We start from the raw sequence: 19,300 nt of genomic DNA on the forward strand, positions 1-19,300 counted from the left end.
CCCCTTACATCATACATGTTATCCACAGCATTGTACAAAATAGATCTGAAAAGGACCTCAAGAGGGCATCTTCTAGCCTTTTCCATGACAAATCAGCTGTACCTGATCTCTGCTTGTAGAAAGGTGTATGAGAGGTAATATATTTTATTTCGCTAGCCCCCTGCTTTGGGCTGAAGAAGAAAAAGCACCATTCAAAGCTAAATACACAGTGAAAACAATTTCCCTGAGTTTGTCTCCTTGATTAGCTCAGCTGAGATAGTGGTGGAGAGGTCACATAAGCAAGAAGAAGACAATACTGTCATCAGTTCCTATGGGAAAGAGAGAGCGAGAGAGAATTGCTGTTAAACACTGCAGGGTTTTCTGGGAGGAAGGGACCAAAAAAATTGTAATATGTCATTAAAGCAATATCTGTACTGAGCCCATAGTTAATGACCAGCAGAGTTGCTGAGTCCCTTTTGAGGATGATTTGCAGGTGCCTTCTGAGACCTCAGGATCAGAGCTGAGGGGCTGGTGGTGGGAAAAACAAACTGTGGAAAAACAGTGTCTTGTAACCAAGTATTTTTTTGTGCCATTATCAATTGTTTATATGATCTCATTCTGAAGCTAAGTGTCTGTTTACAGTTTTCTGAGGGCGTTTGGTGTATAGCTGAAATATGTTGTGTTCCTGGGCACGTCTGTGTAAAGCCAGCAAGTTGTGGGGGCTCAGCAGCCAGGCACCAGTGTTGCCCAGGCTGTGGAGATACCACTGCTAACTAATTCAAATGATGCGGCTTTGTGCTTGTTCTTAAACCTCCTGTGATGGGAGAGATGTACCCTCCCTCAGCAATTTGCTCTAGGGCATAGTTATCCATATTGTTATGGAGTTGGTGTTTTAAAAATCTCTTGCTTCAGTTTAAGCCCATTATGGTGTGTCCTCTCCCTGTGGACATGGAGAGCAGCTTACAGCACTCCTTTTCTCTTTGCAGAAATCTTTACATATTTGAGGCTTGTTATCATGCTTCCCTAAAGACTTTTGTTCTTTGTGCTGAACAACTGTCTTTCGTTTGCTCTTTCCTCATGGCCATGTTATTTTCAAGTTGAATTACACATGCGTGGTTCATTCTGCCTCTTGAGGTCCCTTTCAGCCCTCTTTAAAACTTTTTTTGTAGTTCTGTGTTTTGTTGGGGTCCCTTGGGCTCTCTCTACTTTGTCTGGGCTCTTCTGGAAGCGCTTTGACTTGAAATGAGCCCAGTATTGTAGCCAAGGCCTTTCTTGACTGAGAAGGGCAGCAGGATTATTTCATGCAACTTGTGTGTGACACTCCTGTCCATATACCCCTGTATAATCATGGGTTTTTTTGGTACAGTATTGCTTGCTTATGCCTGTGCTTATGTGTACAATTTCCCAACCAGCTGTGCATTCCCGGTATGGAATTTCTTCTAGACTCTATTTGCCTAATTTTCTAATTAAGATGTTATATGAAACTGGAGTTAAAAACCTTGTATGAAAGTAAAGGTATAAACATCTGTTGCCTCTGTCTCTTACACAAGACCCATTTGCTCTGTCAGAGAGAAAGCAGGTTGCCTTCATGTGGCAGGGCTATTGCTTCCAACCCTTCCTTACAGATGGATTGTTTGATCATTTGTTTCACATTTTTTTCCAGGCATTGAAGTTATGTTGACTGCCCTGCAATTTCCTTGATTTTTCAACCTGCTGAATATAGCCACTATATCTGCCCTTTCCCAGTCTTCTGAAACATCAGTTTTCTTCCAGAAATTCCTGGAGACAGTTGCTGACAGACCTCAGCCTATTTAAAAACACTGAACTTCAGTGATCTCAATTCTGTTCATGTGCTACTATACCTTACAGTTCTACTCTACCGCTTTTAATTGCATTAACTTTGTGGTCTTAATTATCCTTTTTCATGAAGTCTGAACCAACAAAAGCATTAGACATTTCAGCTTTAACTCTGAGTCATTGACTATTGTGAAATTGTGTCCCAATTTATACGTCTTTGCTTCCTGAGACAGCTGTGAGTCAAACCCCTGGGATCCCCTGCCTCCTCTTGCCCTAATTAGTAGTTTTACAACTCCTTGTGTGCTGATGGCGTGTGTGTGTGAGAGAGGTCATGAAGGTGAATCTCTTTTTCAGGTGACACTCTCTAGTCTGTTAAACAACACTTTGGCTTTCTCATTATTCGATTCGGTTATTCCTTTTGTAACTGTGGGGAACGTGGCTTCTTAAAACATGTTCAGTATTTATTAAATTCAATTTACTGTCCAATTTAACTAGCCTAACAAGAGAAGATATTTTAGAAATTGTGCATCTTAGAATTAGCAATTATACATACATTATAATATGTAATGTCATTACCAGAACCAGCCAGTTCTGGGTGCTGTGTAGAGAATAAAGAAAACATATAAACCTAACAGAAAACAGATTTCAGTAGGAGGGGGGAGGGCTGACATGCACTAACAGCTTTGGAAGGGCTTGTGGCATGTTCAGTGGCATAAACCAATCCATTAACCTTTTCTCCTGGCTCAGGAGGTGGTGAACTCTTTGGTCTGCCTCTTCCCACTGATGTAGTTATCAAATGTCTTCTCGTGACCACTGACAATCCCTGCTGTGAGTGGTTTCTGTTGAACACTTGGCTCCTTCACTCTGTCCCTCTCCTGGTGCCATTCCCTTGTGCTTATCCGCATCAGCCTGATGGAGTTTCCATTTCTCCTCCACGTGCTGCAAGCCATGGAGGAGTTTGTGATTTACCCTTATCGTACACACGCTCTAAGATAATTTGCATTTGTTCCCTTATCTTGCTGCATGTTTACAAAATACCGTTTTCCCTGAACTCCCTTTTCATTCGGCTTGAAATCTCACTAGCCAACCCTCTGAGCTTACAGAAGCCTTTATCCTTACACTGCAGGGCTTTTACCCTGCTACTACTTTCCCTTCTGTTCCTAGTGAATACACACACTCATTTCGGGCTCCATTGCCCACCAGTGCTTTTCACCTTTGTGTGTGTTTGCTGCTGGCTCTGCTGCTGAGAATCAAACCTCCAGGAGCCTCCTTCCTAGTTTTGTTCCTGTCTCTTCTTTCACAATTTTTTTTTCTTGGCACATTCCAGGAACTTGATGCAAGGCTGTGCCTCATGTCTTCCTTCCCCAGAAAATGTGTGGGCAGTTAAAGATCCCTAATTACCAGTGGGTCCTGTGTTTCAGATGCTCCCAATAAGCCTGTGTTTCTGATCTTCCTGATTTTGTAGCCTGAAGCAGACCCCCAGTGTGCTAGTGTCTGGGCTCCTTCCACTCTTATGTTACACAGAGGGTTTTATACCTGCCCTTTGTACTACTGAATTTCAACCCCTGCTTTTGTGCTGGGCCCCAAGATCATCCAGGCCTTCTCATGTGATGTTTCTCATCCTCTGTTGCGCTGATGATAATTTTCCTCTTTGTCAGCATTGTGCCTAACTCTGACTTTCAACTCCTGGAGCTTGCTTTGCCTCTCACCATCAGGTTAGAAAACCCCTCTACCCCTGTGCTAATGTAACACCTATAAGCATCAGTTCAGTCTTGTGGATTTTCTTCTTTCACACACTGAATAGATTTGACTCCTTAAGCTTCTTTTTTCTCAAGTCCCTTTGTAACTCCTCCTCTGTCCTGTGGCCACAGAGGACAGTTTTCCATGCTGGAGACAGAGCTCTATATTGTTTTCCCGTATGTATGTTATCTTGTGTTTGGCTGAATTAAAGCATGCTTGTTTGGATGGTGGCCATTTAGCCATACAAATTGGATCACAGAGTAAACTAGGGCTGTTTTTTTCGTTATTTACTAACTTACATTTGTTCTATATGAAAGCTGCCTCTAAGGATCTTATATTTATCTAAATCATTGGTAAAAACACTGCATCCTGTGGGACGGGTAGCAGGCAATAGATACTTCATCTCATCAGCCACTTCTGTTCATCTAGTTCCACCCAATTATTTCTATTAACACAAGTTCTTAAATCAAGCTGTGACATCAGTGTGACAGGACTTGATTCTGTACAACATATGTTGGCTAGTAATTAGTTGAGATGTAAACGTAATGAATTATCAGTAGATTCTCATATTGGCTTTTAATTACTCTGTCTAGGTCTGCTGTCAGGCTGACTGCTTTTCCTAGGTCAGCTAGTTCTGCCAAAGCACCAGCACAGGGTTAGGGGGTCTCCTGCCCTTCTAGAATTACTTGGCATTCCAAGATTTATTAAAAATTAGTATCAGCAGGTCAGAGATCTGCTTAGCGCACTCCAAGGTGCAAATTACCCGGGGTAGGCGATATAACAGTGTTTATTTAAAGCAGATGTTATCTTATACATCTCTTGGTCATTAGAAAGCTGTGAAGTACATCATCATCTTACGATGAATTCATCATCTTCTCTTTTTCTCAAATGCAAAGTGCATATATTTATATTTTTGTAATTACGCTGGTAATTTTACCTTGTGCACAAAATAGTGGATCTGTGTCTCTGTTAACATTTCCCTTCTTTGCTCTATTTAAATTTCCACTCTTAAGTTGGCAAGGCATGAATTTTTCCATTGTGTTTTTTAAATATTGTATTAATTTTCTACGCTTCGTGCTTTGCAGATGGTTGCTACTTTTTTAGCTTTACAATCATGGCTTATATTTTCTTCTATTATAGCTGTCTATACCACTGCATAAGGACAGGTTTCCATGCAAAATCCCCTTGCACCATGGTGGTGGAACTTACTGATTTTTGACTATCTAAAACACTTAAAACCAAACAGCCCTCCCCCCTTAAATATGCTTTTGTCCAGTATTTTATTCCCAATACTTTAATTAGTTAATTTTTCTCAGCCTTAAGAAGTTGAAGCACCTTGTGTATGAATTTCTGACTTGGGATTACATGCAGGCTTTGAAAAGGCAGCTGCTGATACGGACAGAGAAGGAAACTCTGTGTCTAGTGGGTTCTTTGCATTTAAAATATGTTTCCTAGCAAACTGTGGCATAGCAACAATCTTGCTGCAGTCGGAGTATCGCCAACTTTGGTGCTCCAGCCACAATACTATTTTATACTATTATATTTTCTCCCCATGAAAAGTAACAGGAATGGTATTTGTGTGCTCCTGGGAAGCTTACAGCCAAGAACTGGGGGTGTGTGTCTGTGGGGCTGCTGCCTCCTCTGTGGTGCACAGGATACATCTTGGGCAGCCCCGTGCTTTGTGGCTGGGCCAACTCATGGAGAAAACAGAGAGGAGAAGCACGGTTGGTGAGCCTGGCTTGGCGGGGAGCGACAGGGATAATCTCTGCAGCCGGTCCCTGGCTCCTGCCTGCACCGTGCTGCTCGGTGGGGGCACTGCCTGCTGGTGGGAACGCAGTTTGGTTCCCAGGGCTTGTTCTCTGGTTGCTTGCTCTATCCCCTCTTCCATCTGTCCTTTCATTTATTATTTACTGCTTTCTCTTGCTCTTTACTCTGTTAGCTGGTTCCTGATGCTCCTGGCTCGGAAAGGGGCTGTCTTATGGGGAGCACCAGGGCAGCAGCAAATGCTGCTGTATAGCTCCTTTGTCAGCCTTTCTTGTTGTGGAGACAGGAGCGTGTGGCACACACAATTAAATTCTTTAACATCTTTCAAGTTGAGAAAAGGGTCAAAATCCTGGAAACAAGAGGTTCTTGGAGTCCCCCATAGGGTCCATGCTCTGCTTTTTCAGATTTGGGATGGATATGCTGGGGTGGGAGAGAAACATGAGAGCCTGTGGAAATGCATGCTTTATGCAGCTAAAAGTGGTGTGGGGAAGAGTGAGGTTACAAGGTGTTCAAAAGAAATTTTGGATCTCTTTTTACTTCATTAAGTTTTATAATGGGTTGCTGTGCCAAGAGACACAATCATTGAGTTTTTTAAATAAATGAAAAACTCCATCAATTGAAATACTTTTTTCCTGATGAAAAGGTGGCAAAAGTGGATGTCTTGTAGCAGAAACTGAAAAGGGGTTCAAATATAATTCTATTAACTAATTAGGGGAATCCTGGAAATGGGGCTGAGGCTTGCAAGCCTTTTTTCTTCTCTTTGCTGGGGCACTCCAAGAATCGGATCACCTGGGGAAAGCATGTTTAAGAAATACCAGATGGTCTCTGCGATGCTCCAGCTGTGGACAATCACTCCCAGCCAGGCAATCTGCCTTGCTGTCGAAGCCCTCTAAAACTGTGCTGCCCATTTGTCATGCTTCTCCAATTGCAGCGCTCTGGATAGCTTCTTTTTTCCTTGTCTGGCTCTTCCTTTCCAGTTTTTATCACCCACCCCCTCCATGAGCTAATGTAGTAACATCCCTTCATTGGCTATAAATCCATTGAAGAGCCATATATAAAATATTACTTTGTTAGGGAAGATTGGGAAACATCTGTTTTTTATCCTTAAGAGTCAGTCTCTACTTGTCTCGTATGACGATGTGACTATTTATATATTTGTAAAGTAAAAAGAAGGAAAGATGGGAATCCTACAAACAATTTGAGTGGAGCCTCTAAATGGAGGAAACTGATTCAGCTCTGGGATTTGTTTAGAGGCTAATGGTGGGGGGAAGAGGGAGGGTACAGGCCAAGAAGTTGCTTAGATGTCTGATAAAGTAACAGTTTTACCAACTGCAGAAGATCCTTTTTGAAAACTTTTGATCTTGTATAGCTGTGCTTAGGTGATCCCCCACCCATGCTTACCCAGGAAAGCTGTGGGTGTAAACAGGGATATATTATCTACTACATAAAACAGGAATCTGGGAATGGTGACAGTCCTTAGATAGGCATTAGATGACAACTGTAATGGTGTATGAGCACAGCAGCAAAACTATGGAGGCTTTGCATTTAGGGGGTATGCACCCACCTTGATGTCTGAGACTGCTGGCATGAGCTGCCTCTTGCCCAATCTGCTCAGCACTCATGCTTTGTGGAGCTGACTGCTTTTGCATGCACATATGGCACTTCACCTACGTCTCTGTCCCCTTGGGGTGTTGGTGTGTGAGAAGGGCTGGCTCTGGGTAGCCCAAGGTAGCAGTGATGCCAGAGCAGGATGCTGGAAGGGTATCATTCCTGACATGGAGCATGACATGAGAGCCTGGGGGAATGTGGGGTCTCTGGGGCTGGTGTGGGACAGCTGTCACAAAGAGCCAGCCAGGCTTGGGACACTTTGTTCATGCTGCTGGCATGAGCCGTGGAGTGAGGTGCTCTGACGATGCTGAGGTTGCAAGGAACAAGTCTGCATGAGGAGAGTACTTGGAGAGCAAACAGGGGAGGATGCTGCTTGGGGTGAGGGGGCACATAGGGAGGTTGCACCCCCGGAAGGCTGCCTGTGGTGTTGGGTACCTTGCATACCAGACAGCCATACCACCAGTCTCTGTGTCTCTCAGCAGGTGAATATGGAAGAAGGAAAATCAGATTTTGGTGCTTATGTGCAGATGGTGGCAGGGTTTGCCAGGTGACCTATGCCACAGCTGATTTCTCTGCCCTGCAAGGCTGGCGTATAGGAACAAAGTGCCAGAGCTGCTAGTGATGGATGCTGTTCCATGCAGCTCTCCTCCTTTCCTGGCCAACTTCAGTGCCCTCAACCTGCCCCTTCACTGCACAAACATAAGATTCTGCTCTGTTCTCCTCTCCTCAGGGTAATGGGTTGCTGTACTGGTCTGGACCCAACTGCTCCATCTGAGGTGGGGAGTGCCCTGGAGAGGACATCTTCCCTCCCTCTGCCAGCCAGCTTTGCACATCCTGCATAGCATCCATGGGGGACAGCTGCCTGCTCTCCTCAGCCTGGCCAAAACCAAACTCTGTGTCTCCCCTGCTGAGCCCACTCTTGCCTTTCTGCAGGGCTGTGGTTGACAGCTGCATGTTCCCCACAGCCTTGTAATGTGCTCATGCTGCTCCCTCTCCCCTTCTCCCACATGCTGGCCACTGGGCTGCCATCCCATCCTGCTGCGCAGGAGCTCAGCCTCTTCTGATTGTTATCTGCCCTTGCTGTAGCCTCCTGGCCCTTTTGCTTGGCTTTTGCAGCTTTTCCTCTTTTGAGCTCCCTCTCTTCTCCTGCCTGTGGTGCTACGACCGCCTCTCTTGCTAATTGGACCTTGAGCCTTCTTTTCTTTTGTCGGCCCAGTTCACTGCTTGGTTGGTGCTGAGCTATGCTCCAGCCCCCCAGTTACCTCTTAAAAACTCCCCAAGCCCTACATCAGTGCCCATGTCTGCCTGTTGCAGCTCCCCTGTGATGCTAGTGACAAGTAAAAGGTTATTTTTAAATGGTGAGATACTAGGTAGACACTGCTACTCCAACACCTGCTGTATCTTCGTCCTTTCTGTGCCAAAGCCTTCCATTATCTCTTACAGCACGTAAGGGCACCAGTGTAATATCTGCTGCTTGGCTTTGGCCAGCTCCTGTGGCAGCAAGTCCTGTGTAGCTCTGAGCTTGGGAGCGGCATCTGATAGTTTTACAGGTGAACACACCTCCATGTGTTTTGATACTAGGTATAAATTTGGACTTAACAGGATTAAAAAAAGTGGTGGAAGCAGAAAATGAAAAAGGACTTGGAAATTTTGCAAACAGTTGGGTAGGCATGAGCCACATGAGCAGGGCAGCAGCTGGGAGCACAGACACAGCCAGAGCCACCTCGTCCAGTTCTCTTGTCCATTTTAACAGGTAATAGATGCTGTGTAGTTGGAAAAGATTCAGAAAAGAGCAGCAAGTGTGACAAAATCCTGGAAATATGAATCTATAGATAAGGTTTTAGTAAGATTCATCTACTTAGGGAAAATTAAAAAAGAAGGTGATCATAATGTACAAGTACCAACAAAGGGAAGAAGAAGTTCAGAGCAAATAGCTCAAAGTGTTAGCAAAGAAAGACACAAAGAGAACCTGTGAGTTAAAGTCTAATATACAACAATTGTGGGCTAATAATGTGTAGATTTACAAGGCTGAAAGTAAATATTGGAATATTTTCTACCTAGGTGTGAAGTGGGTTAACAGCCACTGTCAGCCTGAAAGCCAGACTCCTGCTGAAACTGTTTCAGACAGAAGTTATGGATTTTGTGTAGTAATTACTAGGCTAGATCCTCTAATCCCTATCAAGCAGGAAGTAAAACTATGTTACATTAACAGTACTTGCCATCCTCATAATCTGAATAACTGTGTAACGTGAGCATTGTGCTTCTTAGAGGAGAGGTGATGGCAGCAATTAATTGCTCCCTGAAACCAACTGAATTCATTAGCCTTTGTGAGTAACTTGGCCAAATGGGCCTTTCACTCTGCTGGGAGCAAAGCCGAGCTCTGACTACAGGCACCAGTTCTGTCCTGGTTAAGAGAAGAGTTGAACTTAGTCCCTGCCTGGCCATGGTGTGGCATCCATTGATACTGGAAGAAAGATCAAGTTTAGGTCAGGGTGTTTTGGCCAGAGGTGGCTGAATTTAGGCAAGCTTAGCTGGTTTTGTTTGCCATAACCACCCCCAGGGAGGAGCTGATGTGCTGACCAGGACAGCAGGACAGTCTTTACTCCCTGCTACCAAATCCTTCCCTGAAACAAGATCCAGAGACCAACCAGCTGAAATGCAAGAGCTTCCCCAGGAGAGGCTTATGTTTGATACACTAGTCTTTATTTTCCTGCCTTATTTTAAAGCTTGTTCATTCCCTAGAAAAAAGATTTAGCAGATATTTCATTGAAGAAATGTAGGAGAGCTACTTCTGAACTGTGGTGTCCAAAAGTTCATTTATGATCTTGCTATATATAAATTCCCAGATCTAGGGTTTTGACACAGAAATAGTCTTCATTTGATAGAATGTTACAAATTCAAGTTTCAGAAATTATCCTCTTGAGCGGTCTCCGTGGTGTTTGGCACAACCACAAGTCATTAGTCAATCCTGAAATAGTCATCAAGCAGAGAAACAGCTTATTTTATATACTGTTTCTTAGAGAGTTAAATATTTCCACATATTCAGACTCTGATTGGAGTCTTGGATCTTTTCCAAATGTCCAACCTGTAAAGATACTTGAGAACCCCAGGACTTAGGCTTTTTCCAAAAAATGATAGATTTCACTTGAATTTTCACAAATGGAAAACCACAACTCCCCATAGCTGCGAAGAAGCAGCTGTCATACCAGGTACAGAGTATGAGAAAACACTTTCTAAAAGCTTCAGGGATTTCCCATTATCTAGAAGTTTTTAGTACTCTTAGAATTTGTGAAGAAAACAACGTTGTGTGGTGTGGCTTTTTTTTTCCGGCACAGCGTTGCCTCAGATAATCGGCCGCACCTGTTTGGAAGCGGCACTTCACGTTGTTCCCTTGTACAGACCCTTGCACGTGTTTCTGTTAATTTTTCCTAGAAACACAAGAGCCAACAAATCAAAGCCCCCGTGTTGCAACTGTGCAAAATCCCAAATTGGTGTGTTTCTGAGCACTTTGCGGTGGAAAGTCTGTGGTCTGAGTGACCGAATAGACTTTGGAGTTTTGAAGTTGAAATCCTGGGATGTGGTGTGCAGGCAAAAAGCTACCGAAAAAATAAAAAACTCCAAATTAACAGCTCCAAATCAAAACTTCTGCTTTCTGTTGTAATTGCTGCACTTGTGGTTTTGTTTTGTTTTTTAAGACTTCTTTCAGGAAGGGTTAATTTTTGGTGAAATTCAGTGCTGACATGCATGATGAGAGTTTGGGAAATGAGAAGGTAAGTCATGATGATGTAAATCATTGTTCCGCATTTAAAATAATAGCACTTGGATGGTTCTGATGCTGGGGCTTCTTTTTTTTTATTGGCTGAGAGGCTGCCAAAACGTGTGTGTTGTTCTGAATTGGTAAATGATTTCTATTTATAGGACAGGTGTCTTCTGATGTCCCAAGTTCAGTCTGTTCTGTAATCCCAGATCCTGTTTCTGATCTGTGTTTAATAATGTGTGACAGAAGAAGATAGGAACCTTGCAGACCAAATCAGGCTTGGAATGTTTTGCATTTTGCTCTGCCCAGCTCTGTCCACTTGTTATGCGGGGTATCCCCTCATAAGGGACTCACCCTTCTAAAATTCATTTTTGGACTTATATTTTTCTGAAACATGTTGTGTTTTGGCTCTGTTACAGGCAGCCCAAAGGCTGCTGAATGTGCCAGCCTCCTGCTTTTGCACTGATTCAAGAGCAAAAATGCTTTCTTAAACATATTGTTTTCACGCAGCTTTTCTGATGCGGGAGCTGCAGTGAGGCAGGGCTACAGGAAGGGACACGGTGGCTGGAGCAGAGTCAAGATGTATGTGATGGCAGCCGTGCAAATAAGCCCTTATGTTTCCACCAACATCTAAATTAAACTGTGCTTTACAGTTGTTAGTTTGAGCTACACAGTATCATGGAACAAAGAGTCAGATTAGTTGCAATTTATGTCATGTCAAAATTGTTCTTTCTTGTTATCTTGCAAGCAGGTGATGGAAGTGAAGATGGACTCAGTTATTGTGATGGTGATGCTTCTGCTCTGGTCATTATGCTGCATTTTGAAAATGATTATTAAAAAAAAAAAAAAAAAAAAAAGACCCCAACAGCTAGAGATGAATGTGGAGCCAATGGAGGTGTTTGATAAGGGCCAAGCAAAAAATGTGACCAAGCTCCTCTTCTGGAGAAGAGTGCAGTGTTTCAAGCTGAGGGGTTCAAAAGCAGTGCAGACTGCTGGGAGGAGGGAGAGAAATGCAGGTTCACAGAACGGGGAAGGGGGAGCTTTTGAGATGCCCAGTTCAAGGGAAGAGATGCAGCTGCAATGCCAGGGGTTGGGTGGAGGGAGGAAGGAGTGGAACTCTCTGCCATGTTAGCTGCTCCATCAGTCTCTGATCTGACCACCACAGAGCCAGGCCCTGTCATGGCATTTCTGGCCATGGCTTGGGGTGGCAAAAGCACCGAGGAGTCCCAGGTGAGCACATTGCTGTAGGGTGGGTTGAGAGAACAGTTTATGATGAGCATCTTGCCAAGTGCCGAGGATACCATCATGTCAGAAAAGGAACTGGGTCTTGGGAGATGTGGAAGGGCTATAAGAACTGTATGGGAGGTCTGACTCTTTTTCAAGCAGTTTCTGAGGCTGGATTAGCCCTCTTCTCCAGCTGGTGTGAGATGTTAGGTTTGTGTTATTTCTGGAGCCCCACAGGGACTGGGAGTAACTCCATGCCTCTTGTTTCTCTTTGTGAGGACACCATAGTCCAGAAGCTGTGCAAGTGTATGCTCTTGTCCCCAGGAGATGCAAGTGCTGGTTTGCCCTTGGGTAGAAGGCAGGAGGAGAACCCAAGTTGTCATGCCTTTCACCTCTGATGCCACCAGCTTCCTCCACTGGCTGTGTCTCCTGGGCTAGTCTGCTCTTCTTGTGACTGTCTGTTCAGGTTTTCCCAGATGTGTCCTCTTGTCTGTCACTGTTTGGCCAGATTTGGGGGGATTCAAGTGTCTACTGGCCTTGCATGTTGCTATGTGTGCACAGAGACCGAGTGGACTGCCCCATGTCTGGGAAGCCCAAATATGTCCACAGATGCAGGAATCCCGATGGGCTACCAAACATCTGGAAACATAGGATATGCCCACATGCATGAGAGCCTTGAGCTGCTGATTGTTTGGAAACTGGTGATACTTTTATATGCAAGGCATGGGACACTCTTTGGGGGGTGGGGTTTGGATGGGCCAGCTGTACATGTGTTAGACAATTGTTTTTAGTGCACTTGAAGGAAACACAAGATCTCAAAGAGGAGTTGGCCTGTGTGTGTCTGAGCCTAGTACATCCCCAGAGGTCTAGGATTAGGTTTGTTGCACGTGTACTGACTACTCTGTACAAGTGTGCATACTTTGGAAATCCCTGCCAGACTGTCCCAGTCCTTAAAGTTCACTTCATAGATGAAGATATTTTCCATGAGGATCAGTAGGAAGGCCCTGCATGTCATGGTCTTGATTTGAGGCAAGACTTTGTATTTGTCCTGTGCCTAAAATTTTTTTCTTCTACCTGAGCTTTGTACCTCCTTGCTGGACTCCTCCACCCCCTTTCTGTACAGGTCCCTGCATGGATCTGTACCTTCCGATTCCTCTTTGCAGCAGAAAAGAGCAAACATGCGGGGTATGGTGACTCTAAGATATGTCTGACATGCTACTTCCTTGCATTTGGGACGTGGAAGGACTTTAATTAGAGTGTAAGCTGCTGTGTTTACACTGTGGCATTTCTGGACCAGGATCCCAGACTTTTGTGACAGGCTGCAGAAGGAACTGGGGAAGGATTAATGACTTAGTCTCTTAGATCCAGGCAAAATGTGAGCAAATTCACCATACTCTCTCTGTGGCACTTCTTCACTTCCAATTTAAAGGGCCATGATATTGGGTCCTTGTTCTGGGAGTGAGTGAACCTGCTTTCCTGTAGCTGCTGTCACTGCATATGATGGGTGGTGGATGCCTCCTGCCTTCCCAGGAGCTTTTGGGTGATGTGCCCTGAGTGTGGCCAGTGCAGAAACCACCTCATTCCCTGAGCCCTTGTTCTGGGGTGACTGAACTCCCAATATATTTTACTTCTTCTGGAAAACAGATTTGTTCTGGCATTTGCCTTTGTCCGCATGCTCCCCCTAGTGAATTCCAGGGTTAAAAATCACGTAGACTTTCTGTAAGAGCTGCCTTGCTTGTCGCTTTATGATTCCACCTCTGAACTGGGACCCTGCTGCTTCACTGGCTGCCTTGACAATATCTCATTTGTCTTTTCTTCTTTTATTTAGCTTTTCCTACATTTTTCGCACATTCTGTAGATTCTCCTGCATTCCAAGTGTCTTATATATTCATGCCTCCTTTTATCTCTCTATTCATCTATCCCAGTATAGACAACAGAAATGCTAAGTCCACATAATCTGTAGAAAGCATGAACTGGGTTGTTAGACATTTTCCAAACATTACACTTCATGGAAATATTTTCCTGTAAGATGTAGAAATGAAACAGCTGTCTCCTGCTCTCTCCTGGGCTGTTCCTGTGCAGACTCTCCTGTTCTCTGAATTTACAGCACCATCCCTTGGACAAGTGACCAATAGCCAGCTTCAAGCAGTTGTATTTATGATGTGCCAAGCAGTGGTGAAGATTATAATGTTTATGTGCTAGTCAGATCTATGTGGTGGGATTAACATACTGCAAGAGACCTAGTGCTGAGGTTTCCAGCTTCAGGAAAGTTTCACCAACAGAATTGTCACTAGGAAACTTGGTGCATGTCATGGCTGATAGTTCACTTCAGGCTGCTTACTTTGTATGAACTTCTGTCAGACTATGGGACAAGCAGGGATGCTCCTCACTCATCCGCCCTTCTTCCTGCTTGCCCCTGTCCTTTTGGCTTGGTACTTGACCAAATGATAAAAACCCTCCAGCTCCTGTCAGGAGCCGAGTACTGGGGTAAGGAACAAAAGGAACAGGTCCGTCATGTAATCCAGCTCCCTGGAAGAGAGTGGGCACCTGGCTCGTGGCTGGCCTGAGCCGGGGATGGCAGCCTGACGCTCTGCTCGTGTACCTGCCAACATGGGCAGGGTTCGGACACCCCTTCCTAATGTAATTGTTTATTGTGCCTGCATGTTGTGTAATTCAGCACACAGCTGAAAATATATTGAGTGCTGGAGGGTAATTATTTCTTGATTCTCATGGGAATTTATGGGAAGCTTAATGTATCGGTGAAGATGTCCAAACTGGAAAGCTAAATTGAAGGGGAAGGAAAACCCCACACCAATAAAACCCCTGTGCAGTAAAAATGTTTCCCCTTTCACATGGAGAAGTGAATACCAGCCTTTTTGGACAGAAGTGTGAACATCAGTGTTAGTGTGAGCTAGCAGAGAGTGGGCTCCTGAGCAGATGGTGGAAGAGGAGAGAAACAGTGAAATTCATATGTTACCATCTCCAAACTGAGCAACTGGAAAAGGAGTAGGAGAGACCAGAAATCATTTGAAAATTCACTTTCCTTCAGTATTTTACTGGAACTGAGTGAGCAAATTTTCACAGGCTATATTCCAAGCAGAGGTTATTTCTTCAGCGCATGTTATGGCAAAGGATTTTTGGCTATGGCCCATCCTCAACCTGAATGACTGGGTGATAGCACGGGGAAGAAATCAGCTAACAGCAAATCATGGATCTAAATTTTAGGCAGTTGTTGACTGTGCATCTGTTATGCTGCCTTTTTATAACTCTCCATATTGTAATCCAATGCTTTTGGCTTTGACCTTGATAGAATGAAGCAGAACTACTCTTACCCTTTGTCCCACGAGGAGCGTGGTGCCTGTGTGCACCACCAGGAAGGCTGCTCTGCTCCCCGAGAGGGCTGGATTGCTGCAGAGGGGCCTGGGCAGTCTCTCAGTATGTGCCACCCAAGTATGCTGTGGGGATCTCACAGTTTGGGAGCTACTCTGGCATGTGTGCTGATGAGTCACATGTGCAGCTGGAGAATACCAGAGACTTCAAATGGGAGCACATCTGGATATGCATGGAGCACATCTGGAGTCAGAGTTGCTGCATATTTGCATCATCCCTGTAATGTATGTGCCATGAACCACTTTCTACCCTTCCTGTTTTCTCTGGGGGAACCTTTATCATATTTACATAAAATAACATTTAGGAAACACCTTTCCTTCTCTGTCTACAAGGCAAGGCTTCACATGTCCATCAGTGTGAACAGCAAGGTTGTTGTACTGAAGGATGAACCGTATCAGGACCTTTATGTGAGTGTTTCAAGGTTAAATAACTGATGGTGTTGCCTGTGTATTGTTTAATGCTCAGGTACCCAGGGGTGTCTCTGAGAAGTGTTTGTCAGTGTGTTTTCCTGGGTAGCCTGGAGGGCCTTTTGTATCTTTTCCAAGTACTGGACTGTTGTATCATTTTTCTAGGCATGATACAGCACTTGGCACAACAACCCCTCCAGGCTTTGCCTTTGTAAAGGTGCCAGAGTTATTCCCTGGGATGTGACTGTGCCCTGGGTGGGGGAGAGTCGGGGGGAGGATCTGAGGGTTACCCAATTTATCAGTGCACATACAGACAATGTGAGGAAAAAAAATCAGGTTATGTACCGGCACAAAATTCTTCAAAATATGCTGTCCCCATGCACTTAGAGCACCTTCTGTCCCTCTTCTCTGCTTTGGAGTCTCTTGACTTCTTAGAGTGGGAAGATATGAGGAATGTGGATACTCCCTTTTCATCTATGTCTGTCTATATAGAATGATGACCATGGCTGCTTTTACAACTGGTCACCTATCTGGAGCAATTTTGTGGATTTATGCTGTTGTGTTTACACAGATAGACAGCACTTCTCCACGTGCACCAGGTATGTTAACATCCCCCTCCTTGGTGAGATGGCAACTCTTGATCTTCCATCACCTGCCACTGGCAGTCATGTTGCTGCCCAGCCAGTGATGCCCTGGTCCAAGGAGGGGGACACTTCTAAGGCCCTGGTGGGCAGAAGCAGGGGGAGGCTTGGCTGGGCACCTCGTGGTGTCTGGGGATGAGCAGCAGCATTTGCCTAAGCAGATCCATGAGTTCTAGGTGCCTGAAACAAGATGAGCAGCGCTTTTGTTTGCACTCTGATGCAAAGTGATCATATCCATAAATGTGCACAGTTTGATTTTGAATAGAGGAAAATAAAATAAGTTGCTAAGCTTACATGTAGAGGTAGGAAAACACAGAAGAGGCAGCAGGAGTCTGGAAAGTCTCTGGAAGCAAATATCCTGTATATTCAGCACAGCTCAGATGGACAAATATCAGGGTTGGTTTGACTGGGGATCAAGTAAGTCCTTGCAAGGAGGCGACACTAGATTAAGACATTCTATATTTGGATTGAAATACATTACTGGGTTTGAACAAAACCACTGCCAACTGCTATTTAAGATGATTTTCAGAACTTTTCTGGTCTTACGCTACCTTTGTAAATAAGGAAAAAAAAAAGAAATTAAAGTAATGGTGAAATATTTGTTTTAAATCAGTAATATAATGCTTTGGAGCATTTAGGAACACTACTTTGAGTTATTTGCTTCCTATGTAACAATAAAATGTCCTGCCTTCTGTATCTGTTTCATGATGGGAAAGTTTGTAAGTTACTTTATCTCTGTAGGTATCAGACACATCACATATGGCACTGCCTTCGTGTCTTTTTTTTTCTTTTCTTGCAATTTCCTGGATTGCCTGCAATGTCTTTGTTGAAGGAAAGCATATCTAACCACTGGAGAGACTTGTAAGAAAGCTAAATTAATCTTTTTCTCCTGAGCTTTGCAAAATAGGTTAAACCAACACTCGGTATGCATGGATGTTATAAGCTCAGACATGCACATAAAATGTGAGGCTACTGAATTAAGAAATAAGTGCTGTTCACTGTTTCAGCAGCTTATTGTAATTATCTCTTTATTTTCTCTGCAATTTTTGCCAGGCAGAGATTATCAGAAAACTGAAAATGAATTTCATATTGAAATAGCTGTGTTACTGTCCGTGCAAAGTTCAAAGTTTCTTCAACAGCCAAATAATGCGGAGGGAGAACTGAACTTGAGAATACATAACACAAAGCACATTAACTTACTGGAAACTTCGACACCAGAGTTGTTCTTTGATGTGCACAGCCAGCCCCTGTTTCTGCTGCTCTTGGTGAACGTTTGCTTGCTCCCAATTGCTTAGTCTGCTATGAATAATGAATTTGAAGTCCTGAAAATGCTGGCTTCACCAGACACTTCAGGACATGAAAGTGCTTGTGCTTTCAAACGTCGATACTAATACTTTGCCTCAAATTTTTCGCATCCTATGCCATGCTCGTTTAGGGGCTCTTACAGGTTAACCCTGTGCCACCGTCACGGTTGTACTGATGTACTGCCCTGTGTGACTTGGTGCTGTAGCTGCAAGAGAACCAAGCAGCATTGAGCAAAACATTTGAGGATATATATATTTAAATACATATATATGTTTCCACTAAAAGAAAAATGTATGCATTTTTTGGTAGGAGTGTATAGCAGATTTCTTAATCACATGTTAGTGCTGAGCAGATCAGGACTCCAGGGTGAGGGTTGTGTGGCACAAAAGAAGGAGAAATAATCTGTAGAATGAAGGGATTTCTTGTGTCACTCTGACTGTGGCAGCCCTTTCATTTTCTGGCACGATGACTATCTCCTACCTCTATTAATATGTCATGGTGGGAGCTGCTGCTAAATTGCTGGGTGAAGAGCCTGAAATGTTATACCAAGAGCATCTTACAATGCTGCAGTTAGTGGATGAGTTACTGTCCTCTGGGGACTAAGGGCCATCAGGAGTGGAGAACTTGATGAGCTCTCTTGTCTGCTACTGTGCTGACTCCTGTTCAAGCTATCTTCAGCAGACTGGCAAATCTGGTTTCTGCTGGGGATGAACACATGGGATATAAATGGGGTGTTCTGGTCACTCATTGTAACTGTATTGCTGAGAAAGGATGGAGACCTGTGCCTCTGCCATGAAACATGGTGACCCAGGCTGGGGCTGGGCCAAGGGCAGGTGCAGTGAGACACCCTCACCTTCCTCCTGCACCTTCCATGGCTCCTTGGCATGTCTGAGGCTGTTACTTTTTCCTTGCCGTTTGTTGTGTGTGGCTTTTCTACTGCATTACAGAAAGAAGCTGCAAAACAGGCAGTGGGGAAGCCCATCTACTCAGTGCCTCTAGCCCAAGCACAGCTGGGGAAATAGAATTGTTACAGAAGTCACTTCATATATGGGATGAATACCCCAACATATATAATCTTCAGAGGACTTGTGTCCCGGGAAGAATCAACCAGACCTCTGTGATATTCTCCAGGTCAAACCCCCAACTCTTCTGAATCTCAGCACCATGGTCTGAAGCTGCAGATTTGCCTTCAGAAGTGGCTTGCGGTGGATGAGAAGAAAAAGCTGCTTCCCTTAAGTTTAGGATCAAACAGAAGAGCTTTACATTTTGGCTGCAGCTCTCCTGCTGCAGAAGAGGGGTGTTAGCTGGTTGTGAGCGTGAAGACTGTCCTGGAGGAGCCCAGGAGCAGATAATGGCACAAGTGTGCCAGGGTTGTCTCTAGCTCCCCGGCCGTTTGACCAAACCGGGTGGTGCATCATCAGTTCCCCTGAACAAGTTGCTCTGGTCTCAGGAAGGGGCCTCCAGGGCTGGTGCAAGACAAATGAATCCCTTCTTTTCCTCCTCTCTCCCCAGAACTGCATGTATCCGCATGATTTATGTGACTCCAGATTTTAACTCATGTTTACTCTGCAGAGAGCCTGATGGCTTCTCTGTTTGCCTTTGTGCTTGCCTTAGCACATTGTTCTTGTGACTGACAGTTGTGCTGCTGGTGGTTTTATTTGGAGAGTACCGGGGTGGGGGGGTGGCAG

The 19,300-nt window shown here is 44.4% G+C and overlaps 1 protein-coding gene across 1 annotated transcript in view; it reads left to right on the forward strand.

The window, feature by feature from the left end:
* Window positions 1-19,300, forward strand: part of HPSE2 (heparanase 2 (inactive)) — a 111,949-nt gene that overhangs the window by 18,572 nt on the left and 74,077 nt on the right. The gene's annotated exons all lie outside the window — the stretch shown is intronic.

This window comes from Streptopelia decaocto (assembly GCF_964273445.1).
Source record: "Streptopelia decaocto genome assembly, chromosome: 5".
Lineage (NCBI taxonomy): Eukaryota > Metazoa > Chordata > Aves > Columbiformes > Columbidae > Streptopelia > Streptopelia decaocto.